We start from the raw sequence: 27,328 nt of genomic DNA, 5'->3' as shown, positions 1-27,328 counted from the left end.
TGCTTATTTTATTATTTCTTGAGAGGTACAGCAGTGGGATTGGGCTTAGTCCTGACCGTGTGCCGCCTGCAAAGATAAGTGAAAGGGGGCATTGCTTGGACAGCTATTGATGCTGCACGATTGGTTCTCTCTGCCTTCAGTACGCTGTACAGAATGGCAGTGATAGCTGTAGGTTGTAGCCTCCACTTGAAGGGCACGAAATGGAGAAATACTGTACATGCAGTTCCTGTGGGAAAGCAAGAATCTATAGTTAATCCCTCCCAGCCTTAACCTGTAATGGGTCTTTTCATCTTAGTGATCCTTCTTTCTTTAGGGCCAGGATGTGGTAACCCGTATCTGAAACTTCCCAGGGCACAGAGGAATTAGCCTTCCTTTTGGTGCCTCTTCCTGATCGTAAGAGATACAGAAAGTGACCCTTCCCTGGAGGTTATCTCTTTATGATACCAGACTTCCTAGTATTCTATATTGTCCCTTATGGGCATATTGTCTCTTTATGATAACAAGATGTCACCTGACAGTCATTCATTCATAATAACCTGAGTTTGCACGACGTGCAAGGTCATAAAGAAGCTCCTAACCAATCATTATTCTTCCTTTTGACTCTGTTTCTTTGAACTTAATGTATAAAAAACCCGATTTCTTTGTGCTGGGGGTACCTCTTTTCACAGAGGGAGCCCCTTTAATGCCACGCAACAATAAAGGAAACTTCTAAAGGTTTCTCGTGTCAGGCGAAGTTATTGGCAGTCATCTCCAGGCAAGAACCCCGTTTTGGGTCCAATACACTGTTTCTGATAACTCACTTGCTTTCTTAAATCTGCAAATCAGCATTATTTATTCAGGAATTCCAACTAGTTCAATGAAAATCACTTTCCAGTAAGGCTGCAGCCTCATATAGGAGCAGACTACAGAGAATGAGTTTGCCCAAATACGTACATAGAACCATAGCCAGTTTCTTGTGTGAATGATATCATAGACCGAATGAATCAGGCAGAGTAGGGGAGGTTAGAGTAGAATCTATACTTGTCAGATACAAGTCTCAGCATTCTATCATTAGGGACAATTAAACTCATAAAATTTTGTTGATCTTTAAAGTTTGTATCAGAATTTTAATTTCTTACAAGGAAAGATTGAGTTGTAATTGGGTTCATGCACCACTAATTAAGCCATAATTGGCTTAACTATGCATTATACAAACCTGTTGACTTTGTATAACTAAAACATCAATCATGGCTGGGTTCACACAGCATGCTAAGCCAGAGTCAGCTTCCAGTCACAACAGCTAAAATAGAATGAATTCTAGTCAAAAGAATTCTATCCAATTTCAGTCCATGTTGAGAGCAAAGCATGCAAAACAGAGTTTTGGTTCATGCAGAAGCCACCTGCAGTCACCTGTGACAATGACTTATACATGACTATTTGGCACATCCCAAGTAATTTCTGCTATGAACAAGTATTTATTATAAATTTATAATTATTAAAGATTTTATTGATTAGTGATATTATTATTGAATGCAATTACACTAGTGTTTTTTTATTTGGATGTTATTAGTAAGTAGAGAATTATCAGGTGGTTTCCTGCCAAATTTTGATCAGAATCTTGCCAAAATAAGACAGTGGTAATAATATACAGTGGGGCAAAAAAGCATTTAGTCAGCCACCAATTGTGCAAGTTCTCCCACTTAAAAAGATGAGAGAGGCCTGTAATTTTCATCATAGGTATACCTCAACTATGAGAGACAAAATGGGGAAAAAAATCCAGAAAATCACATTGTCTGATTTTTAAAGAATTTATTTGCAAATCATGGTGGAAAATAAGTATTTGGTCAATATCAAAAGTTCATCTCAATACTTTGTTATATATCCTTTGTTGGCAATGACAGAGGTCAAACGTTTTCTGTAAGTCTTCACAAGGTTTTCACACACTGTTGCTGGTATTTTGGCCCATTCCTCCATGCAGATCTCCTCTAGAGCAGTGATGTTTTGGGGCTGTCACTGGGCAACACGGACCTTCAACTCCCTCCAAAGGTTTTCCATGGGGTTGAGATCTGGAGACTGGCTAGGCCACTCCAGGACCTTGAAATGCTTCTTACGAAGCCACTCCTTCGTTGCCCGGGCAGTGTGTTTGGGATCATTGTCATGCTGAAAGACCCAGCCACGTTTCATCTTCAATGCCCTTGCTGATGGAAGGAGGTGTTCACTCAAAATCTCACGATACATGGCCCCATTCATTCCTTCCTTTACACGGATCAGTTGTCCTGGTCCCTTTGCAGAAAAACAGCCCCAAAGCATGATGTTTCCACCCCCATGCTTCACAGTAGGTATGGTGTTCTTTGGATGCAACTCAGCATTCTCTCTCCTCCAAACACAACAAGTTGAGTTTAGACCAAAACATTCTACTTTGGTTTCATCTGACCATATGACATTCTCCCAATCCTCTTCTGGATCATCCAAATGCTCTCTAGCAAACTTCAGATGGGCCCAGACATGTACTGGCTTAAGCAGGGGGACATGTCTGGCACTGCAGGATTTGAGTCCCTGGCGGCGTAGTGTGTTACTGATGGTAGCCTTTGTTACTTTGGTCCCAGCAATCTGCAGGTCATTCACTAGGTCCCCCCGTGTGGTTCTGGGATTTTTGCTCACCGTTCTTGTGATCATTTTGACCCCACGGGGTGAGATCTTGCATGGAGCCCCAGATCGAGGGAGATTATCAGTGGTCTTGTATGTCTTCCATTTTCTAATTATTGCTCCCACAGTTGATTTCTTCATACCAAGCTGCTTGCCTATTGCAGATTCAGTCTTCCCAGCCTGGTGCAGGTCTACAATTTTGTTTCTGGTGTCCTTCAACAGCTCTTTGGTCTTGGCCATAGTAGAATTTGGAGTGTGACTGTTTGAGGTTGTGGACAGGTGTCTTTTATACTGATAACAAGGTCAAACAGGTGCCATTACTACAGGTAATGAGTGGAGGACAGAGGAGCCTCTTAAAGAAGTAGTTACAGGTCTGTGAAAGCCAGACATCTTGCTTGTTTGTAGGTGACCAAATACTTATTTTCCACCATGATTTGCAAATAAATTCTTTAAAAATCAGACAGTGTGATTTTCTGGATTTCCCCCCCCATTTTGTCTCATAGTTGAGGTATACCTATGATGAAAATTACAGGCCTCTCTCATCTTTCTAAGTGGGAGAACTTGCACAATTGGTGGCTGACTAAATACTTTTTTGCCCCACTCTAGCTTATCAATTTGCAGGATAATGTAGCCTCCACTTTGCAAAATTATTGTATGCAGTTTGATACTATTTTGTAACAGCCATACGGTCTCTTTGCTTAACAATTGCCTTGGGCAGTAACCGTTCAAAGTTACAGTGGTGATGAAAAAGTAACTTTGCGACCAATGCCCACACTTTTGACCTTTGCAACATCTCTCTCTATCATATGTTCACCATTACAGTCAGTTAGTACGTATTGTCTTATGCCTGACCCATTTTCCCCCCTTTTTTCCCCCTCGCAGAACTAGCAATCTGTTCCTGAGCTGCTTTTCTCTGCTGACCCCGGCTTCCCCAAAAGGTACTAACTGCAAGTTAAACTCAGTTCTGTGACCTTAATTAGGCTGTTCTCTGTAACTGACAAGACTTTCATCAGTTTCACATTTTTGGCTTTTTTTTCTTTCTTTTGGCCTCCTAAAGGGGCCTCATGGAGCCTTGAGTGCTGTAGGCAAACAGCCAGTGCCAGCTCATTCCTTTCTGTGTGTGTTCCCCACTGTGTGCCTCCTTACTCTCTTGTAATCCCTTCCTCTCTGATGAATGTATATGCAAACATTAATTCCCTGCTTGCTAATTACCCCAGCACTGGGATGAGCATTCCAAAAGGCAGGGAAGTGGGGAAAAAGAGAAGCTGAAGTAAAATCATAAACACAGTTGCTGTCACATGATTTTCCAGTTAGCGACTGTTTCACTTAGCAACCAAGTTGTGGGTTCCAATTGTGGTTGTTAGATGAGGACTACCTATATATTAGTCATCATATTTCATAGCCAGTTTATATGCAGAGTTAGCTCCATGTGAGTCTGGAGTAGTTTGATATCCCTTTGGGTAAATATGCTGGCTATACGGAGTCTCACCTAACTCATAGATTTCTAGTCTTGCTCTTTAAAAAGGCTTACAGTATGTTGGGATTTCTGTCAAACACACAAGATCTATTATTTGTTCTACTCAAACATTACTTTAGCTGAGGATATTGTTTGCCAAGTAAAATTATCTATCCATTCCAAGAGAAACCATTACTGCAAAGACACCAGATCCCTTTTACAGAAACCAATTTGAAACAACTCTAAAATAAATTTCTCAGCTGATTAACTGGCACCTCAGAATACAGCCAAACTACTAGCTAGCAGAAAACCTTGTTTAGGCTTCCTGTTTGATCACAGTACAGATAAAGAATATGCTACTTAGCAAAGCATATCAAAGATTTCCTGAAAGTTCACCTGCATAAATGTAATATGTGATTTCTGTGATCTTTGGTGGTATGGAATATATAATATCTGTCTGATCTTTGATTCATTCTTTTTTTCCAATGAAGTCCACTGAATAAATTGTATGTTTATCTGACGACCACTTTCATTAGGATGGAAGCCTGTGACTGATTGGAACACCCTTGAAAAATCATGCACAAATCTAGCCCTAGATGCCTTTTCTAAAATAGTCTACCTAATCCCATTGAAATCACTGGATTTTTCATCTGCTATCATTCCATGAGCACAAGCTAAATCTCCTTGTTCATGTTTCAATCTATCTGATGCTGCTTAAGCAAAAGCATCCATAGCTTGTTATGAATTATTTACATTAGTCGTTTTGCTAGCGTTTCTGCAACAATTGCAGAATGACTTTTTTTTTTTTGCTAATCTTACATTAGGTATAGCCCACTGGGCTTAGACAGACCAAATAGCAAAAATATAGACTATAAATATATATAGTACATCTTCTAGACCATACTGTCTCCTGTAGGATTCCCACCCCCACTACAACCTTCTAGGGAGACCTACCTCCAGTAATAGTTGGCTTATCTTACTACTATTTAGGAGCAAGCTACTCTGTAGTTGCCCATGTCTGTGGAACCCTCTGCCCAATATAATATGGAATAGCCATCCACATTGGCTTTAAGAAGTCTTTAAAAATATTTATATTTTGTTTGGCCTATAATGTTTACTCATTTAAAAAATAACTTTTTTCTAATTCCTATTTTAAGGAAAGATTTTGAAATTTTTATATGCTGTTTGCTTTATATTGTTTTATGTGTTTTCATTTATTACTGGATTTCTGACATTTGGTACTCCAGCCAAAATGGTTAATAGGAGGACTAAATAAATAATAGTTTTAAAAATGGAATGTAAGTTTTGACTTTCTAAGCAATATGCAGTTATTCAGATCTGCAACTTGATCTAATTAGCATTTGTGAATTACTGTCACACTAACTGTATTTTGATATTTGTTCATTATTTTGTTATAGACATTGGGTATAATTTATTCCAAACAAGTAAAACTGTAGTAGGGTCTTCAGTGGAATTTCACTATTTTAAATTAGAAATGGAAACCATTTTCTTATTAAAAAAATATCCTCAAGAGCGTTAACCAGGTGTTACAGGAAATAGGGGAGATGAAACAAATTTAATATTTAGGCCAGCCTCTCCTGTCTGCTCATTGTCCAGTGGACTTTAGCTCTCAGAATTCTCAGCTGGGTTGGCTCAGCATCCTGGGAGTTGAGAGGCTCCAGTTTGGGATAGGTTGGCTTGGGCTGCTACAGTAGTTGAGAGTGTCCATCTCTGCATGGTTAGCTACTATTAGTTTAGATGTGGATGACATACTGATCCATGCCTACCACTGATTAACCAAGTATACCATAGCTTATAACTTCTCGCTTAATCAAAAATGATCATGCTTCCAGATCTGCACATGGTAAATCAATATCAACATGAGATGATATGTTATGCAACCACAGTTGGTATCTGTAGTCATTATTAATGACTTCTCTCAGTCACTCATGCCCTGCTTATCTCCCATATGGACTATTGCAACATGCTCTACATAGGGCTACCCTTGAAAAGTATCCGGAAGCTGCAGTTGGTGCAGGTCCGGCGGTGCAGACAGTTATGGGCACCTCTAGGGCTGCGTATGTAACACCTCTGCTACACGAGCTGCATTGGGTGCCGGTCTGCTTCTGGGTCCAATTCAAGGTGTTGGTTATGACCTTTAAAGACCCTCATGGCATGGGCCCAGGTTACCTGAGGAACCGTCTTGTCACAGCTACATCAATCCATCCCACCTGCTTTGGCAGGAAGGGCATGTTATGGACCCTGTCGGCTAAAGAATTTCGACTGGTGGGGTCTAGCAGGAGAGTCTTTTGTGCTGTTGCTCTGCCTTGTTAATATCTTCCCCCTGAGTTGAGATTGGCCCCCACTCTTCTGGCCTTCTGGAAGAGCATCAAGATCTGGCTCTGCCAATTAGCATGGGAATCCAATGGGGGTTTGGTTTGCAGCACTGGGGGTTGTTGGTGGCTTGAGGATGCTCTCTCTGTCTTTTAACTTTGTATGTTTTTTGTAAAGATTTTTATAGATTATTACTTGTAAGTTACTTATTCAGTATCATATAAATTTGATAAATAAATAAAGAGCAATTAACTTCTGGGCACCACTCATGAGCCTGGGTTTCATCTTTAAATATCTTCAATAAAGTGGGTTCAGAATATCTAAGAAGACATACTTCTATATAAGAATCTGCGGCAAGTATGGTAATTTGTAACAACAAGACTGATCTCTATTAGGATAAGAGGTTTCAGCAATAATGTCCTTTATTAACACTTTCTCCCTGAGGAGAAGTATCAGGGACATTAATTTCTACCTTGCAGGTAATTAGAAAAGACTAGGTGATTTAAATTCGATGAGCTATTTATTCTGAAAGTGCTGCTGGATGATTTATTTTATAACTGGAATATTTATTACTATAAAATTTGTAATGTTCAGTAAGTCATTCAACACAGTTTCATTTCAGGGAAGTGAGTACACAATTGTAGCCAAAAAGATGAAACCTTGAACTGCAGTAAAGAATATTTTTATTCTTTTAGTGGAATAATATATACTGGTGTTTGTCATGTATAGCATTGTGCTGTGTAATTATTTACACCTTCAGAAAGATATGTTCTTATCACAATACATTAATTTGTCTTGCTTTTTTTGCTTCAAGAAAGTTTTGTGTAATATATTTCCCTTTAATAATTGTAATAGTAGTCTAGTCCAGAGTTTTCATACCCAACCTGTAATGGACCACTTCACATTGTTGGAACTGTTCTTTTATTACAATTGTTTATGACTTCATAAGATTTTAACAATGTCATCCATTACGATAATAAGGACTTTGGATAGCTGCTGCAACTTGCTGTTTCATAACACCTGACTTTAAAAGTTATTTTTCAAGTTGGAGAAGAGTTCTCTAGTTGAATCATCCAACTAATACATTCATATTTGTAAGAAATACATTTTGAATATTTAACAATAGCTTAAAACCTATCTTATCCCAGTGAGTATATCTGCATTCATATTAGCTGACAAACCACAGCTTTCCTTCTGGCCCTTGGATATTTGCCTTTAAGATTTTCTGGTTTGTTAAGCCATTTCCCATACTATTTGAATTAAGAAGCTAGTTTTAAGTGTTGCCTGAGAAACAAGATTACCTACCAGCAAGTTTAAGTGGAGTAGTTAATTATCAACAGGTAGTTAAGCTTTATAACAGCCTCTTCTAAGACTCAGAGTAAACTGCAATGTAATCAAAGAAATTACTTTATATATACTTTTGTACATAGAAAAGCCCTATCCATGAAAATAACTGTGATCACAGCAAACCATCCTCCCAATATAAAATTATGTATTATATATATATATTCTCCAAAGCATACTTAAGTCTCTTGTGCATACAGTTGCAATGGTCATTCACTAGACTGGGTACATCTGTCGGGGCAAATGAATGTGTTTATGGTCACAAAAAAGCCACACTCTTTTTAATAGCCTCCAAGGACTGCAGAAATTGTGACAATTACATAATAAACTTACCAGAGGGTACACAAGCATTTTTTTAACTCTTTCTTTTGGAGGACTTTAGTTTTCATTAATCAATTAAAAAAATAATTAGGAAATTAAGTTTAAGCTCCTAATCTTAACCCATTAATTAATAACCCATGCATTTCTGTTTTTTTTGCCAAGCTATGAAGGCATAATCTGAGGAAAGGGTAAGACTCTGAATCAAGTAAGACCTTTCAGCTGCATCAGTCTGTGACTGAGTGCCTATGCTTTACTGAATATGGCAGGTAAGAAATCCCTTGTGCAAATTAAGAGTGTTTTCACATACTAAATAAATCTGGGGAAGGGGGCTTACAGTGGCTTGCACCTTTTAGGGGGTCATTTTGCCCCAAAAATGGCTGGTGAAGCACATCTGATTGAATCCACAGTAAAATTGTTATGGCTTGTTGGCTGCCTAAAGGGGAAAACATTGTTTTAAGAGCAGAGCATCTGAGGATGATTTCAGGTTGTCTGGAGTATGGGACAAGGATAAGATGAAGGGAGTACCATGGAGAGACCAAAGATAAAAGTGGCTATTAGGACTTGTTTGTATTCTGGTAGATGCTTGTGTAAATATTGTTCAGGTAGGTGTTTGTGTAAATATTTACTTCAGTCATACCTCATGTCCTGAGAGTGAGATTTTCTATTTTCCATTGCCATGCAGTTCCTACAGATAAATCTCACTGTATAGCAAACTATATGTAGACAGGTGATAATGACCACAATCTGCTTTCCTCTGAGGCTGTAACCCTGGCAATAAAGTGTTTCTAATACAGCTGACAACCAAGTCACAATAACATTTGGACTGATCCAACCAAGTTTTTATTTGAACTGGTGAAACAAGCTTTCATCTCACTAATTTCTTCTGAAAACAGAAGCTTTCCCTTTTATAGTAGCAGAATAGTATGCAAAAAGGAGACCCTGTATAAAACTGAAGCCTGTTAATTACTTAGTGAAATTTTCAGAAACAACATTTCAACCAGGGTCTGTTATTGTAGAGAAACAGGGATATGACCTTGAGGGAAACACACAAGAACTGTTATATAAGTGAAAAGAGATTAAACATTCCTTAGGTCCTTAGTATTCAGAAGAGCTCAGGCAGGATCCTCCCTGATTCACTGGGATATAAGGGAGGGAAGTGGTAAAGTGCAATCAGGTTTTCAAGATTCTGTGATTATAGCCTATCTCAATATAGTATAGTTCTCCTTTGGAGTCTGTTTCCTGATTTGGTTTACCCAAAGGACTGACAATTGTATAAATGCCATGAAGCTGTACTGTGCTCAAGAAGCTCAACGTCTCTGTTGAGCTGCTGGGTGGAGTTGGAGTCAGGACAGCATCTGTTGGGGAAAGGAGTGAAAGAAATTCCATCTCCTCTACCCTGATGGTAGAGCAGAGACCTGAGGCTGAATGACTGTGCTCTCAGTTTGCTGTTCTGTTTTCAGTCCTGCCAGGAAGGACTGAACTGATCATCACTGTCTTGAGATCCCCAATTATAATGGATCTTAGTTACCCTTCTGACATTACAGGGCCTTAGGAAAGCAAATTGGGAAGGCACTAAGCATAGTAATAATTGGACAAGCCTATCATCCTGGAATGTGATGGGTTGTTCTCCTCTGGCTTCCCCAAGGGGATTTCTAAGTCCTTCCCCTTGCCGCCCTCCCCCTGCACCCTTCCATACTCTTGAGAAGAGATTATATGGTATGCTTTTGCCAACTACTTTTTCTCAGAGAAATTCTCTTTGGTGCAGAATTGCTTAAGAGTAGATAATGTGGTGTCATCCTCCTGGTTTTCTCTCCTTTTGTAGTGTAAGTAAGTGAGAGATGCATTGTACTAAGGTTAAATACTTCTCAGAATCAGAGTGTTGATTCCATAAGGATTGAAGTATTTACTTTATATGTATATAAAGATTAAGGAACTAGACCAGAGTTGAAAGCCAAAAATGAGACTGGGAAAGACAGGAAATACAATGACTTCTACAGGGATCATCTCAACAGCTGTTCCCTCCAGGAAGGTGCACATGCAGAGAGAGAGGGAGAGAGAAAGGCAGAGCAAATAAAGAATTACAAAGGCATAACAAAAGCATACAGTTGAAATCATTTCCATAAAATAAAAATCCCCCTTCCCCCAAGTGTATCTCACATATAGCTCTACTATTCCCTAGGTTGCTATATTTTTAATAGATCTCCATGCGCTGACTCCAGGGGACCAGAGCACTGCTTATCTGCCTTCAAGGCAGCCAGGAAAAAGATGTTTAGCCCCTCTAATGAGAGAAAAGGCAAAAACAGGCCAAATGGAAGCTGCCCCTGTTTTTTAAAAGCTTCCCTTAGAGGGGATCTTTCTGTCCCTGATTAGTTATTTGGTATTTGTTTTTCATGGGGCTTAATTATTTCTGCCCTCTCCCAAAATTAAAGGCTAAATTTGATTGACAGATACTGTATGTGTGATAGTAATAAGTGGGTCTGACACCTGTATTTCTTCTCTTGCCTATAGACTGTAAGGAAATGCTTTAAGGCCTAGACAGTTATTTGCCATAATGATATAATTCCATTCTAGCCATATTTTCTTTAAGTGTCACTGAGTTCAGTGAGGTATATTCTTAAATAACTAGGCTTAGAATTGCAGCCTCAGGCTTAATCACTTCAGTTTGCTGTGCACCATGATTCTAAAGTATCTTCTAGAAGGATCCATTTCCTTTATAAAAATGGTTGTGTGTGCGCACGTATGGAGACAGAGAATACATACTTATTTACTTTTATGCCAATTATAGAGCTATATAGAACATACTTTGCCATCTGCTGAAAGGAATGTGGCTTGGATATGTCTGAAGGAAACCATAAATAATTTGTTTTCATATCTTTCTATATCCGTAACTACTTTCTTATGCAACTAAGGTAAAGAAAATCTATTGATTAAAAATGGTTAAATATAATATTGTACATATTTTGGTATTCAGCACGAGGGATTCATAAAAAGACTACAGGCTCATCAGAATAATTGAAGGTAGCCTATATGCTTCTTCTGAAATATCTGCCCACTTCCTGCGGCTCTGCTTTGAAATCTATTCATTAGGATTCATTTTCAAAATACTCAAGTTTTAAAATAGAAGCAGCACTCTTCTCATTTATCTGTGGGGAAAACCATAGCATAGTGATTACCCAGAAGGACCATTGGCAACAGAAGATGTAGTCTGTGACTGAGATTGAGTACACTACCATGATGGTAGACAGGACCAGTAATGTATTAGGGCTCTGAATTTCTAAATTACTTTTTATGTATATCATTAAGGACTTGTAGGACAGCCGCTAGTCTGTCTTTCCAGTTACATTTTTAATATTCCATATTTCTGCTTTTTAAATATTCCTTTCAAATTTCAAGAACAGCTGTGTAACCAGGAACACATATGTCAGGATATTACACAGATAACCATCTGGTGCCTGGTTCTGCTTGACTGAATCTCAGCTGGAGATTTTGAATTCATATCCACCCATGACAACTAAAATAGAGGGGTGCATATTATTTCACTGAAATCACCCCACTGGGATTTTTCATTGAGTGGCATTTTAATATGAACAGAAAGTGCATCTCTGCTTGGCTGAATATTTCCATTCATTGTTCATAAAAAGCTCAGTAATCAACACTGCTCCAGAAAGTTTACTTATGGGAAAGGATGGAAATGCCACCCATTTTACAGGGTACCTTCTCTGCATTGGAACTGAATCTTAGAAGAGATTATCAGCCCCAATTTAAGTATGAGGATAGTATAATGTGGTTAAAACTAAAACTTCACCAAACTAAAAATCATTTTTAGTTTTCATAAAGGCTAATGAAAATAATAAAGGCTATATGTGCACAAGTGATTTGGATAGCAATCTGATTTGCACCCAAATTCATATAACCATGCTGTTATATTGAATGACATACCAAGAGAAGAGAATATATGTAGCTCAGACTTGAACTGTGGAGTCCTTTGGGTTCTCTGAGCTTGGTTGTTTTCTTGCAGACATTTTGTTACCCGTCTAGGTAACATCTTCACTGTTAGAAGGGAGTGGGGTTTGCACTCCGTTTATATACAGTGGCATGCCCTGTCAGTTTTGGTGGAGCAGTTGTTTTTTTCCCTGGTAGTTCCTAGATTTAGGCTGTTTACTGCTTGATTGTCTGTAGTTTCTTGCTTAGGGTATTGTTTCTTGCTTGATTGTTTGTCTACTGTTAATCCTGGTGTTAATCTCTGCTTATCTGGCATACTATTACATTAATGGCATACACATATGTGAGCATAGTAGAATGCTGTGTGATACAAGGAAGCTCATTATGCTGCTATGCTGTTTTGTACATCAATTACTGTTGTAATTATTATCAAATATTGTATTACGTTTATTCCAGAAATCTCTCTCCCCAGTTTGGTTAGTTTAAATCAGCATTTGAAGTACAAAATAGAAGTGTTCAGGTATAATTCCAGAGTTTTCTCTATCATCGGGATGGATAATCCACATATTATATGTGGCCTGGGCATTTGGTACTTCTAGGTATGTTCCACCAAACCCATTGTTTGAACCACCATGATGCTGCAGCCTGACGAAGACCGGGTATGACTCCTTTGAGGGTTTTCCAAATCATCTAAGCATGTGCTTGGAAGGTTCCACCAATAGTGCTGATGAAATAAAGCATGATCAGGCAACACAAAAAAGTCCACAAAGTATTGTGATCAGTCTCTGAGAAGCTATAGCATCTTGATGTTTCAAACACTGAGGTCAGAGAGGTACTATGGTTGCTTTGAGAAGCACCATCTAAAGCAGTGTTGTCCAAACTTGGCCACTTTAAGATGAGTGGACTTCAACTCCCAGAATTCCCCAGCCAGCATGGCTGGCTGGGGAATTCTGGGAGTTGAAGTCCACTCATCTTAAAGTGGCCAAGTTTGGACAACACTGATCTAAAGGAATTGCACAGCCCTCATTAATTTCCCACAGACCATGTCCACTCTGCTCTAGAACACACCTTAAGCTCAAATGTGATTTTAACTAGTTTGGTTTAGCTACAGTTGAAGAAATGGCAAATCCATTCAACTGCCAGTACTTAACAAAGGTGCATTACCCAGTCATGAATAAGCACTAATCGGATGTGTTTGTGCACGAGACATACTGTTATTTGAAGCAAAACAAAAGTTGCACACACATTTGGGAGTAAATCCATTTTAATTCATGAACTCAACAGGAGTGATTTTTAACCAAAGATCTTTAGAGCTGTGCTGTCACTGCAGTGCCCAGGTGGTGACATATTAACCCACCTAAAATGGACAACTTTTGGTGGCAAAAAGCTGCACTTAATATTTTTGGAAAGTCTAAAGGCCACAAAGTAGCTTATCACACATGTGGACATACTGTAACTGTTTTGTATTGTTTGTTTTGAAGGGTAGTTTTCATTGTTGATATTATTGTTACTGTATCTTAATGGTAGTATTACAGCTTTTAAGTATTTTCCACTTAGGAAATTATGCCTCAGTTTTGAGCATACCTGATCTGAAGGGGCTTCAAAGATGGAAAAAGGACTATAAGGCGTTGCAATTTGTCCATCCCTGTGGTTTTGTCCTTGGTAGTTCCTTGATTAGGGTATTGAACAGGATATCAATACCTTATTCGGTGAATCAATTCCCTATTCAATGAATAGGGTATCAGTACCCTAATCAAGGAACTTCCAAGGAGAAAACCACACCCACTAACACTGGCAGGGCAAGTTACTGTATACAAACAGGGAAAAAAAACCCACACTCACTAGCACTGATGATGTTACCTAGTCAGGTAAGGAAATGTCTGCAAGCCAACAGCCAAGGTCAGAGAATACCAAGGACTCCACAGTTCAACCCTGAGCTACATATATTCTCTTCTGTTGGAGCCAAAAGAACTGCAGCTTAGACAAAGACTTTTGGGAAGCAAGAGAGAAGTACCTAATATTTAAGGAACAGCCTTAAGCTAAAGAAATAGCCTGTTGAAGACTGAGCATGGTCAGTGACCAAAATATATAGCATCTGTTAGGAAAGAAATATGGGAAACTGAGGGTGGAGTGAAAGGAATATCCTGGAAAAGAAGCACAGCAGGCTAAAACCCAGTATAGCTGTGACTGTGCATCCATTCCCATAATTATAATGTGCTTATCTGGAAATCAACATAATTGAATGCTATTGAACTCTTCTGACTGCAGTGATTCAACATCCTGAGCCCTTCTGTAGCAACTCAGATTATTACATTGTAGCATTAAAGTGCAGATTTACTTTGCAAGATGCTTTTTGAAATTATGGATGGTGCAATGTAAAATGCTGGAGGAGCAACAGACACAGTAATTCTTTGTGCATCGTTTTTGTTTTAAAAAAGCAGATTTGTGGGAAAATAAATGGCTGCTTATGCTCCTGTAACTATTTTTTTTTTGCCTTCTGAAATATTATGTGATTTTGTTGGTTGAATGGTTGTGTTTTAAATTACCCATTTCTGATTCTAAGACAATAGATAGTGTTTATGTTTAGAAGCTATTTTGGAGACTTTATAACATTGGTTTTCTATTCAGCTTGTCCCAGTGTTGGTTTGGAATTAATGCTTTGTCAAATTGTCTCCATTAGGCCTATATTGCATTGGTGAATTGAGCCCCTATTGCAATTGTCAAATGAAGCTTTAATTCCTCAGTGGCCTTGATGTGTCTGGCCCGTTAATTACTGTTAGACTGGGCTGTGGTACATGATCAAGTTTCCAGTGCTTATTGATTAGTTCTTTTAGAAATATAATGGTTTAAAGCTATTTGTACTTAACCTTTTTTAAAAGCTATGCAGTTGCTGAGTACTCTGGATTTTAATTCCCCTAACGTTTTTGCCAGCAATGTCCAGTATCCTGAAAAGTAACTTTAAAAAAGGTTTATTAGGACTTCACAAACTTTGTTATTTCCACTTCCTGTGAGCTATTGAGAGAATCTGCAGGATTGTTGGAAGGGGGTAGGACAAAGAGACCAGTCACTCTTTTGTGTGTTTGTACAACAGTAGCTGCTCTGTTCTGTGCATGTACAGAATGGTGCCTGGCATTTTGCCTCCCTCTGGAAACAACTCCTGCCTAAGGCTGGGTACCTACCTTTGGGCTCAGGAAGCTGATGCTAAAAATGAATAGGCTTTTTCAGTACGCCAGTGACACCAGCAGCAAAAGTCATCCCTAGCATTCTTGTTTACTCTGTGCTCCTTCTCCATAGTTCTAAGTGGGAGAAGTAGGTCTCACTCCATCAGCACTACAGTTGAACCCTCCACTGCTCCATTTCCTCATTCACTCAGTGTAGGAGTGAATGTGTGGGAGATAAGGCCAATTGGATGTTCTGCTTCTTGCCTTTTCCCCATTTCATGAGTATGTGGGAAATGTCTTTTTCTCAATGTCTACCTTTGATGAGCTGGAGCCTCTATTCCTGTATGATTACTATCATCATGGATGGCCATTTGTACTAATCAATATTTTTTATTAACAACTTGGATCAGTTGGTGGATGGAAAACTGATCAGATCTGCAAATGACACATAAGGGAACTAATATCCTAAACAATTCAATTCCTTTATTACAGGTCACTGACCCAATATACATCTCAGAACAATCAGATTAAATAGAATATAGTAAGATAGATAAAAGAGTAAATAAAATTTAAAAAGGAAAGAAAAAATGCTATATGAGATAATAGGGTAAAAAATTAACAGTCTGTTGCTTTGTGGAGAATTCTAATCTCCATAGTACAAACAAAAGGATTAATTTGCCCTTGATAATGAAGATGATTTCTATGCCAACCAACTCCTAACGACTCTGGGTAGTTCGGAAGTTAAAAAAAAAAAAAGGAAAAAAATACAATTGACAAAAATGAAGAATAGAAGATGGTAAGGATTAAAAAAAAAAACCAGGATTGAAAAAACAAACCCATACAACCCAAGGAGGGATTCACTACCCTTGCCAAAGGCCTGGGTGAAGAGCTAGAATGGATTTCTGGAACTGGGACTGCTGGCTCTTGGGGCTCCAGGGCCTCTGCAGGTCTCCATGGGCCTTGGCTCCAAGGACAGCTCCACCCACAGTGGATCCACTGGCCCTGCATACGGCCCCCCAGGGTGCAGGAACTTGCAATGTTTTGTGGCAAGCCAGGGAGCCAGTTAGTACCCTATTAGCCTCTTGCCCCCTGTCTCCTCTGATGCCAGAGGGTAACTAGCACCACCACAGTGGTTTTAGGGGCTTCACAACATAACAACACACACACACACACGCACAAAGAAGCCCCACCAGACAGCATTTTCACCAAGCTGCTCACTAACATATAGCCCTCTGGCCACCATCTTGCCTTTCTTATCTTTCTTCAAACTGAAGTGCATGTAAGTGGGTGTGAAGCTGTTTGTCAGTTGTAGAAGATTTTAATTTATGCCCAAGAAGTTCTTTGGAGATTGATTCAAAAGCCTACTTGAGGCTTGCAAAACGAGCAAACAAAATTGTCTTGGGAGACTGAGTATATTTTTCAATCAGATGGGATAGTATCAATCTATAGTCAAACACAGATGCTCCCACTTTTAATCCTGTTCCTTGGCTAGAAGATTCTCATCTTCTAGCCAATCCAGAAGTTTCCAGTAAATATGTCTACTCTACAGGTACTGATAGTACTGAGGAGACTTATTGAGTGATAGTTAACTGGGTCATCTTTCTGCCCTTGCTTAAATGTAGGGATGATTAGAGTCAAGCCCCAGTTACTAGGGATGCAAACTGATTTATCTATATAAGTGAAGAGAGACCCTAGTACAGAAGCTCATCATTCACCATGATTCCATATCAACTCAAGATAGATTAAGTCCATACCTGGTGCTTTTCTTAATTTTAGTTGTCTTATTTGTTTATGGACCTATGAAATAATAGCTCAGTGCTTTGCAAGCTCTACCCATCATATTGCTGAAATAAGGTTCTAGACAGTTGCTGGAGTATAATAATGTAATCAAGATGATTGATCATCCAGACCACCCGTAACTGTGAGCGAGATTCTGTATTTGGCAGAATCTCGCCCACATGCTGCCACTGTCAGCTGAGCCCAGGCTACATGAGCAGCTGTTCCTTTTTGGTGGCAACCAAATATTTAAAGTGCTTCTTCTGAAGCAGAACCCTTCAGTATGGATTCTATCTGTAAGTTCTAAATAAAGCGGTTGCTACAGGTAGTACTTGCTTAACGTCCATTCATTCAGTGACGACAGCGCTGAACAGAGGGACTTACAACTGGTCCTCAAAGTTATAGCCATTGCAGCATCCCCATGGTCATGTGAAAAAAATTTGGGCTTGCCCGCGGGCTTGCCCACATTTACTTGCCCGCATTTACGATGGCTCCCCCTGCCACCGCCATTGCTGCCTCCACCCCGGCTGACCTTCACTGTCATATTTGCCTGCTTCCCCTCTGCTGGGCTCACCATCCCAGCCATGCATGGGGTAGGTGCCATGGAAACATCCCGCAGGCTGGTGGGTGAGAGCTACTGGCAGGTGAGTGTGTGGTACACCACAGGCCATTTCCAGCCAGGTCCTTCTTTCATGCAACCCTACCGGCCAGGTCCTTCTTTTGTGTGCTACCCAGGTTCTTTCACATACTGGTCAGGTCCTTCTTTCATGTGCCGGCCAGGTCCCCCTTTTGTGCACCAGCCAGGGCTTCTTTTGTGACAGAAGGCCCTGGCAGTGCAGGCACGAAAGAAGGGCCTAGCCGGTATATGAAAGGAGGCCCTGGCTGGCAGATAAAAAAAGGACCGGTTAGCATGCAAAAAGAGGCTGGCACAAAAGAAGGCAGCACAAAAGAAGGACCTGGCCAGTAGTACTGCACAATGCAGTGGGTGTGGTGGATGTGGTGGCAGGCAGGGCTGGGGTGTGGCGTGTGGAGGCAGCTGGTAGCAGTGAGTAGGCAAAAGGGTAGAGATGGGGGGGAGGTAGGTGGACGGGGTAGTTGAAGTGGAGGCAGTCCCTTTCCTTCTTCCAAGAATGGCTTGGATCTGGGTGGGTCCTCACCTAATGACTGCATGGGATTTGCTGAACAACAGCAACTGGGATTGCCAGAACTGCTGTAGCTAAATGGAGCAGTCATGTGACTTTTTGCTTAATGACTGTGTTGCTTAATGACAGAGTGCTAGTCCCAATTAGGGTCGTTAAGTGAGGACTATTTGTACTTTCTTAGTGTTTTTACATTACTTATCAAACCAAAGCTTTGAGCTATATTGATTATTGGTCTCTTGTTAGACCTGGGCAAGAATGTTTTTTGTTTACAGGATTGGATCTCAGACTCATAAAGTAGATAGATTTGAGATAACCTTCATATGGATCTGCCTTAGTTAGATGGAATTCAAAAGCCCTCCCAAGCTTGTGCTCAGTTCTGCTGACCATCAGCAGAACCTGGACAGGGTTCGCTACCTGGACAGGGTTTGCTTCTGTTGCTGTTAAGGAGGGAAGTGCAGTCAGCTCGGCTTTATCTCCAAGTAATACAGATATATTATATATATTATATTATATTATATTATATTATATTATATTATATTATATTATATTATATTATATTATAGATTATTATTATATTATATTATAGATATATTATATTATATATATATAGGGACAGAGGTAGGTGGTCACTATCTGGGGGGATAATAACTGAAAAGCTTTAGCAAAGAAAAAGAAACTGAAAAGCTTTAGCAAAAGCTTTAATCTATATTATAGATTATTATTATATTATATTATAGATATATTATATTATATATATATAGGACAGAGGTAGGTGGTCACTATCTGGGGGGATAATAACTGAAAAGCTTTAGCAAACTCCATATATTATGCTTACTTTGGAACTGACCCAGAAGGTAAATTCCACTGGCCTGTCTCCCTGGATTGCTCCATTTAAGATATGAAGTTCTAATTTATTAATGCATTGTATTAAGCCAGAATAACTTCATATGCCATCCTGAAACTGCTATGGCTCTAGTGGTGTTGTAGGTCACTTGGGGGGGGGGAGGTTAAAGATAGTGCTTTAGGTAGAGCACTCAATTGTTTAGGCCTTATCTTGCATTAAATTCTTTTCCCAGCACAGTCTGAGCTTGATGATTAATTGTCAGCTCAGATACATATTTGTCTAGACCCTGCTATATTACTTTATTCTTTGATTTTAACTTTTAGTGGTGGTAAATAAACATCAGCAGGAGAGAATAGGATTTAAACTTTATTAGGACTACTAGTGTCATTGTCTTAAATGGAGTTAGAATGGTATGATGTACCTTCTATTTAGTAGAGACTAATATGGCCATAGCTCCACTTGGCTACTTTCTTGACAAAAGGTGGGCTTTTTAATCTTTATCATCATTCTAAAACCTAAACAACAGAAATAAAACTCAGGATTATCTTGACAGATTAGAGAAATGAACATAAAATAGTAGAATGAGATTTAAGAGAGACAAGTTAAAATTTCTTTGCTTAGGGAATAAAAATGCAAAGCACAGGTGCATGATGGAGGACACTTAGCTTGGTAATGATACCTGTGGAAAAGAGTTTTACATTTTTTATATTCTTGATGGCTTGGAGTGTAAGGATGTTGGACTAGATTCAAATCCATACTTAGCCATAGAAGCTCATCGGCCCATTGGGCCAGTTTCAGAGTAACTAACCGTATATGATTGATGTTGTGAAAATTTAATTGGAAGAAGGAATACAATGCATGTTGCCTTGAACTCCTGGAGGAAAGACAAGATAAACATCATAAAAATCAATTAAGATCGTAAGCAGAGCTTGATGGAAAATACCAAAGGTTTAGTTATCTAATACCCTATTTTATAGCATGAGCAACCAAATGAAAAGTTACAGCTGGCTCAGATTCCATCAATAGTAAGGGTTGTTTTTTTGTTAAAACTGATGGAAATGGCAGAAAATGATAAACTGACTTGCTTATTAAAAGAAAACTTAAATAACTATTACCTTAAAGAATGGAAACCATTGATGGACTATTTGCAAAATGCAGGTGGGGTGAAGCTTACATGGTGATTTGAAGATTAGGTTATAAATGTAATGGGATATGTTTTGACAAAGAATTATTCCTACTTAATGTATTAAAAACTAGCACTTATGATAGTCTTATTATTCCTAAAACCAGAGATAGATTGGAAGTTATCTATTTTTCATCTTTTTTCTTTTTCTTTTACTTTATCTCACTTTTTCTTTTCCTTTTCTTTATAATTTGTATTTTCAATTTTCTTTTTCATTTCTAACTTTTACATTTGTAACTTTAACATTTCAATAAAATATTATTAAAAAAAATAGTAAGGGTTGTTTTTGTGGCTGCTATTTCCATGTACATCACTATATACTTATACTGTTTACTACAGTACTCTATAGGCAGAAAGGTGAGATAATAACATTATTGAATTGTATTTGTCTATCTGCCAAATTCAGGGAGAGATTTTTGGAGTTTGCCCCCCCCCTTTTAGAGCTGTTCCTAAAAATAATATCTGCAGAGTGGGTGTGATGGACTGGAATGGAGGAAGAGGGGTGAAAACGGTGCTCTCGTTTCCAGAGCAACGCTCTGGAGATAAGCGGAGAAAGCTGGCGCATCCCTAAACATTCCAGCAGATAGTAGAGAGTTGTGCCTGACATCAGTCTTTTCAGACTGACCAGCAGTTCCCAGGCACAACTCTCTACTATCTTCTGGAATGTTTAGGGATGCGCCAGCTTTCTCCGCTTATCTCCAGAGCGTTGCTCTGGAGACGAGAGCACCGTTTTCACCCCCCTTCCTCCATTCCAGTCCATCACAGTGGGCCACTTTACCATCTAGAGATCATAATGTCCTGCTTATGAAACATGTGTAGTCAAGGTTTGCCAGAGCATAATATACAAAGGTACATGCCTAACGGTATAATAATGATGGTAACAAGGTAAAATTCAAGTGTGGAATTGTTCTTCCCACAAAGCATTTTTTTTAAATATATATATATATATATATATATATATATATATATATATATTATATATATTCTAATTTTATTAGAAGTTTTAAAAAGGAAGATAAAAACTAATACAAAGTAATATAAATTAAGAAAAAGAAAAAGAAAAATCAGAAAAAAAAGCTAAAAGTGCAAGAAAGGAAAAGAAAGGAAAAGAAAAAAGATACAATAAAATGGCTTCTGATCTTTACAGCAGTTATAAGTACAATTATAAATTTACCTATTACTCTAAGGTTTCCAAATGACTCTTTTTCTATAATCTATTCTGTCTAATCATGAAAACCATAAATCATTAAGTTCATTTTTTTTTCTTTTGCGCAAAAAGTTCATAAGGGGTTTCCAGTCAGCAATAAATGTAGATACTGTTTTTTCTCTGATCAAAGAGATCAATTTAGCATCTCAGCAAGTTCCATAATTTTCACCAACCATTCCTCCATTGTGGGTAATGTTGAACCTTTCCATCTTTGTGCATGCAATAATCTTGCTGCAATTATGTACAAAAACAAAGTGCCATGATTTTTCCCCCATTGTTTGTCCATCAATCCCAAAAGAAAGAACTCTGGTCTCAACTGTGTATTAATCTTTAAAATCCTCTGAATCAGTGTATGTGTTTGAATCTAGAATTTTCTAGCTTTTTTACACGTCCACCAAGCATGATAAAATGTCGCCTTTTGTTCACATTTTCAACGTAAGTTTGAAGGGCCTTTATACATTCTAGACAATTTGTCTGAAGACATATACCAATGTTACATCATTTTATAAAAGTTCTCTTTTAGATTAAAACATAATGTGAATTTCAGTCCTTTCAACCGCATATTTTCCCATTGTTCCATCTTTTTATTATGACAAATGTTAGCCCACTTTCTCATACGTTCTTTCACTTGTTCTTCTGTTTCAAATTTCAATAAAAGTTTATACATTTTAGCAATTACATGTTCATCATTTGTGCACAATTCTGTTTGAAATTCAATCTCACAGTGTTCAAAATCATAAACTCTTTTGCCTACTTTAAATCTTGTACTAACTGTAAATAAAAAAACCTCTGACAACTATATCCCTCTGCCACCAGTTCTTCTACTGATTTTATTTTACATTTCCCTTGACGGAATTCCAGTATTTCATGGTAGGTTAGCCATTTGTGTTTGCCTATTATTTCTCATCTATAAAATGTTTCTTGTGCTGAGAGCCATAAAGGTGTTTTTGTCCACAACCTGGGTTTGTATCTATTCGAGGTTCTCAATAGGGCATGTCTAACATAATGACTTTTAAAATCCACATTAACCTTGACTCTATCGTACCACAAATATCCATGCCACCCAAATCTCAAGTTGTGTCCTTATAACTCCAAGAGACTTCTATTTCTCAGCAGCACCCACTCTTTCATCCAAACCAAACAGCAAGCTGCAAAATACAGATTCAAAACAGATAGATCCAAGCGTCCTCTTTCCTTTGCATCTTGTAACACCTTATACTTAACTCATGGTTTTCTCTCTGCCACATAAATTTACATATGTTCTTCTGCCACTGTCTAAATGGGTGCATCAGTTTTCAAAACAGGTATTTTCTGAAACAAAAACATCATTCTAGGCAAGACATCCATTCTTATCACAGAAATTCTCCCCAGCAATGACAATTATAGCTTCTCCATATTTACATGTCTTTTTTAACTTTATTCCATGTCTTAACATAGTTTGTTTTGAAATGACATGCAAGTTATATTTGTAATAGTGATTCCCACATATTTTACTTTTTTCTCAAACTTAAAACCCGTTTTATCTATCAATTTTGTTTGATTTCTGTTTTCATGTTTTTCTTAACATCTTTTTGTTGATATTGAAAGCTGCTAATCCACCAAATTCTTTGAGTTTTCCCATTAATGTTTCAATTCTCTTTAAAGGATTTTCCAAAACCAACACCAAATCACCTGTAAAAGCCCTTAACTTATAACTTTCTTTTTTAATCTTTATTCCCACAATCCTCTCATCTTGTCTTATATCTCTATTCACTATTTCAAGAGCCAAAATAAACAAGAGAGGAGACAGTGGGCATCCCTGTCTTGTTCCTTTTTGTATCTTAGAAGACTTTGTTAGATCTCGATTAACAATTATTTGTGCTTCCTGTGAAGTGTAAATCAATCTTACCCATTTTATAAAGTTTTCTCCAAAGTTCATATCTTCCAAAACTTTGAACAAGAAAGCCCAATTCAAATTGTCAAAGGTCTTCTCTGCTTCTAAGAAAATCAATGCAGCTCGTTTTTCATTATGTTGCTCCAAATATTCCAAAAAGTCTAACAGATTTCTAAGATTGTCCTTTAACTGTCTTTTAGGTAAAAACCCACATTGATCCTCATGAATAAATTCTTTCAAAATTATTTTCAGTCTATCAGTTAAACAACTTGCAGTCATTATTCAATAATGATATCAGCCTAAAGTTTCTTGTTAAAGTCAAATCTTGTCCCTCTTTAGGTATTAGTGCTATATTGGCACTGGATGGATTATCAGGCTCTTATTTTGTTTTGAGGATGAACTTTTACAAGCTTTACAAAACATATCTTTCCAACTCCCTGGCGTCTTTCCTCCCTGTAAGAAACAATTCATGGTGTTTTGTAAAGGTTGTAAAAGTTCATCCTCAAGACATGGATAATAAGAACCTGATAATCCATCTGATCCAGGCACCATTCCTGGTGTAATCTTTTCTGGTGGAAGTCAGACACTTCCCTTATTGTTATAGGTCCCTTCATAATCTGTTTCTGTTCCATTGTAACCCTTGGTAAATTTTGTTTCTTTAGATATTCATCTATTTTCTCTAGAGAGAGGTCACTTCCTTTATACAGGTTGGAATAATATTGATGAAATGCTTTTTGCATAGCCACATTATCCATTAATACAGTATCTCCTCCCTCTGTAATTTCAGTATCATTTTCATTTCTTTTTCTTTTTGTAATTTAAATGCCAGTCACTTCCCTGGTTTATTTGCAAACTCAAAATTTGTTTGCTTAACATAATTCATTTTTATTTCCATTTCTCTTATGGTTAACATAGATAATTATCATTGTGAAATCTTAATTTTGTCTTCTTTTGTCTTTGTCTCATCTAAAATAGCTTGTGTTTTCTCTTGACTCTTCTTTTTGAATTCACTATTATGTTCTATAAAATAACCTCTAATAAAAGCTTTACTTGGTCCCAAACCATTCTTAAGTCAGCATCTTTATCTAAATTATTTTCAAAAAAATATTTTAATTTCTTTTCACAATCCTCCACTATTGCTTCTTTCTGTAGCAACATTTCATTTAGTCTCCATCTAAAAAAAAACTAGATTTCCTTTTCTAAACCAAACTCACAGGATTATGATCAACAGTCTTTGGTAGTATCTCTACTTTAGCTACCTTAGTAGACATTCTTTGAAATCCAAATCATATCTATTTTTGGAAAGGATCTATGTCTTTCAGAAAAGTAGGTATACTCTCTTGAATTGCCATTTTTCTGTCTCCTTATATCAACCAGCCCTAAATTGCCCATCAAATCAAAGAAAACTTGTGGCAATTTGCCTTGAGTGATTTTAATATTTTTCTCAGAAGTTCTATCCAGATGAGATTGCTCCATTCCAATGCCCCATCAAACACCAATTTTCATAAGAGAAACCTGTTAGTCTCTCCTTTAGTTCCTTTACAGAACGGTACTTTGTCCTCATCTCGGGCATAAATTCCCAGTATCAAAGTCTTAGTCACATGCAAATTCACTTCCCTCTCTACCATGCTCATCAGTCAATACAAATTCTGATTTATTTTGGGATTATATACAGAACAACTCCATTTCATTTCATTTCATTTCATTTCATTTCATTTCATTTCATTTCATTTCATTTCTTTTGTTTCATTCTTTCTTTCTTTTGTTCCAGCTGAAATAAATTCTTTACCCAATTTTTTATAAATCAAATATTTTATGTCCTTTTTAAAAATATGTGTTTGTTGTTATCTTGTTTAATTATAGCTTGTTTTAATTTTTTTCAAATAATGATTTTTTTTCTTTTAAGGAGCATTTGCTCCATTTATATTTCATGTTAAGCATTTATAATCCATAATCAAGCCAAAAATTTAGAAAGGTCGATACCTGTAACACCTAGTTCAATGTTATCCCTTTCAGATTCCTGTTGCATCTGTTGAAGTCTTTGTGTAGTATCATGTGACACCTCCATTTGAATCTCCTCCAATTCATCTTTAAATTTTTCTAGAAATTCCCTCACTTTCTGCACAGAATTCAATTGAAATCTCTGCTGTTTAAAAGCTCCGCCCCTTTATTTTTGTTTAGTCTTCCTGTGCCCTTAATACTTTCATCTCAATGGCACTCTGTAGTTATAGTTAGCATCACAGTCTGGCTCATATTACCTTTATCTTTTGCTTTGTAAAATTCACCAACTGTCTGAACTCTTTAACAATAAACAAAAAACATTCCCACAAAGGTCTGGTTTGTTTGTCTATTTTAATTCCAAATTGTTCAAAAATACTTTCACCCAAAAATAATCTTTCAAAATAACTATCTTCTTTATGCATTTTAAACTTTCTTACATTCACTTCTTGTTAAGATTTTGCCAAAAGTTTTTAAACCTTTAATCCCCCCCTTTTTTTAATCCAGAAAGAATGTTGATTTAGCAATGTAATTCTCTTATCCTGCCACTCAGAATATCTGCCTTTAGTTGTAAATTAATTACATCTGAAAGAGTTTAAGAAATGAGGGTTGTGTGAACTTTGTGTCCCTATAGGGTGCATTATGTCAGTGAGTTTGGTTGAAATCCCTTAACTCCCAGCTGCTCAACTCATGAGCCGGTCACAAAAACCTTAGTTCCTGCAGTCTACTCATAAGAAGCAGCTGTCTGGAGTGCCCGTAGGCAATCTCACGGTCTCTTCTTTATCTGGAAAGACTATGCCAGCCAAAATTCCCCATCTGGCCACCGATCTCCATTGCAATGCCATCCCTGCTTCTTCAGGGGTGTCTAGTTTGCCATGAATCCTCATCGGAAGCCCCTCCCGCCCCACCAGCAAATGTGGACCAAGTAAGTGTGACTAGATAAATTTGTTTTGCAAATGGTTTCTGCAGGAAATTGCTAAAAAGGCCAGTCAGGTCAAAAGTCTATTTCCCTTGCCTAATGAAATCTTCCCATCCCCTACACATGGATACATGTTTTAGTAAGTTTGTATGCGTGATTGAGAAAGAGAGAAAAACAGATTCAGTTAGGAAAGGTTAAGAACTGATGACTTCAATATTTCGTCCACAAGAAGCTCCTGGTGACATTGTTGTCTAGACTTTACTGAGTAATTTAATTGCTGATATATTGTTGACAAAATAGTGAGTAATGGAACCTTCATTGCAGGCTTTTTATAATCTCAGATTGCTATATTTTTGTGTTAGTACTTTAGGCAGAACAGATGAGGAAGAAAAGATATAGGCAGTACAATGGAAAAGTTGGCATCGATACTAGAAATAATAGGGAAAAATTATTTTGCCACAGAAGCAGCAGTGTCATCTGGTTCCTCTTATCTTATACAGACTGGCTCTTGGTACCTGAAAATTGCCTCAGCAAAGGAAAATATGAGCCTTAATAGCTTTTTAAAAATTATTATTAGGTTGTTATAGATCTTGATACATTGTATTTTTTCAATACAGTGATGTTTATATAATATGATTAAATATTATTAACATTCTATTATTTAGATAGCTTAGAGTATTTAAAACAGGGAAGAGGAAGAAAAATATTCTATGAATACTAGTTACAATTTAAAATGTCAGTATTACAAACATAAAATTATTTCACTTTTTCACCCAAAGTTGAGTATAACATTGAAAAAAGAACCACTACGTCTCACATCAAAGTATTTGTTGTATAATAGAGGTTTCTATCTTAAACTGATTACTTAAAACTAAAATCTCTATTGTAAATTATGTGTATGTGTATGTGTGTATATATATGCACACACACACACATGTTAATGAAAGGAAAAAATAGATAAACAGAGCAAATTTAACAAGAATTAAATACCAAAAAAGTAGGAAAATAGGAAAAAGGGAAATACAAAAGGACTATTGGATTTCTGGGTCCCACTTTTTTAACATCTTCTAATTTGCAGTATTTATAGACATTTAGGCCTCCTTAGATGCCAAACAGTAAGTGATTATATTTGCCATACTGTGTGATGTGTTCTATATATGGGGACTATTCTTGCTTAAATTTAGTTAAACTTCTATTGTGTAT

The 27,328-nt window shown here is 37.5% G+C and overlaps 1 long non-coding RNA gene across 1 annotated transcript in view; it reads left to right on the top strand.

The window, feature by feature from the left end:
- Positions 1-27,328, top strand: part of LOC148216841 (uncharacterized) — a 140,042-nt gene that overhangs the window by 577 nt on the left and 112,137 nt on the right. Inside the window, exons 2-3 of the long non-coding RNA XR_015794375.1 lie at positions 3,508-3,563; positions 8,243-8,346. This is a non-coding gene — a long non-coding RNA (uncharacterized LOC148216841). The remainder of the gene's footprint in view (positions 1-3,507; positions 3,564-8,242; positions 8,347-27,328) is intronic.

This window comes from Python bivittatus, unplaced genomic scaffold (genome assembly GCF_059951505.1).
Source record: "Python bivittatus isolate LINGU-HERP-01145 unplaced genomic scaffold, Pbiv_v1 ctg000070_np1212, whole genome shotgun sequence".
Lineage (NCBI taxonomy): Eukaryota > Metazoa > Chordata > Lepidosauria > Squamata > Pythonidae > Python > Python bivittatus.
Note: the sequence above shows the minus strand (reverse complement) of the source record. Positions and strands in the feature narration are given on the sequence as shown.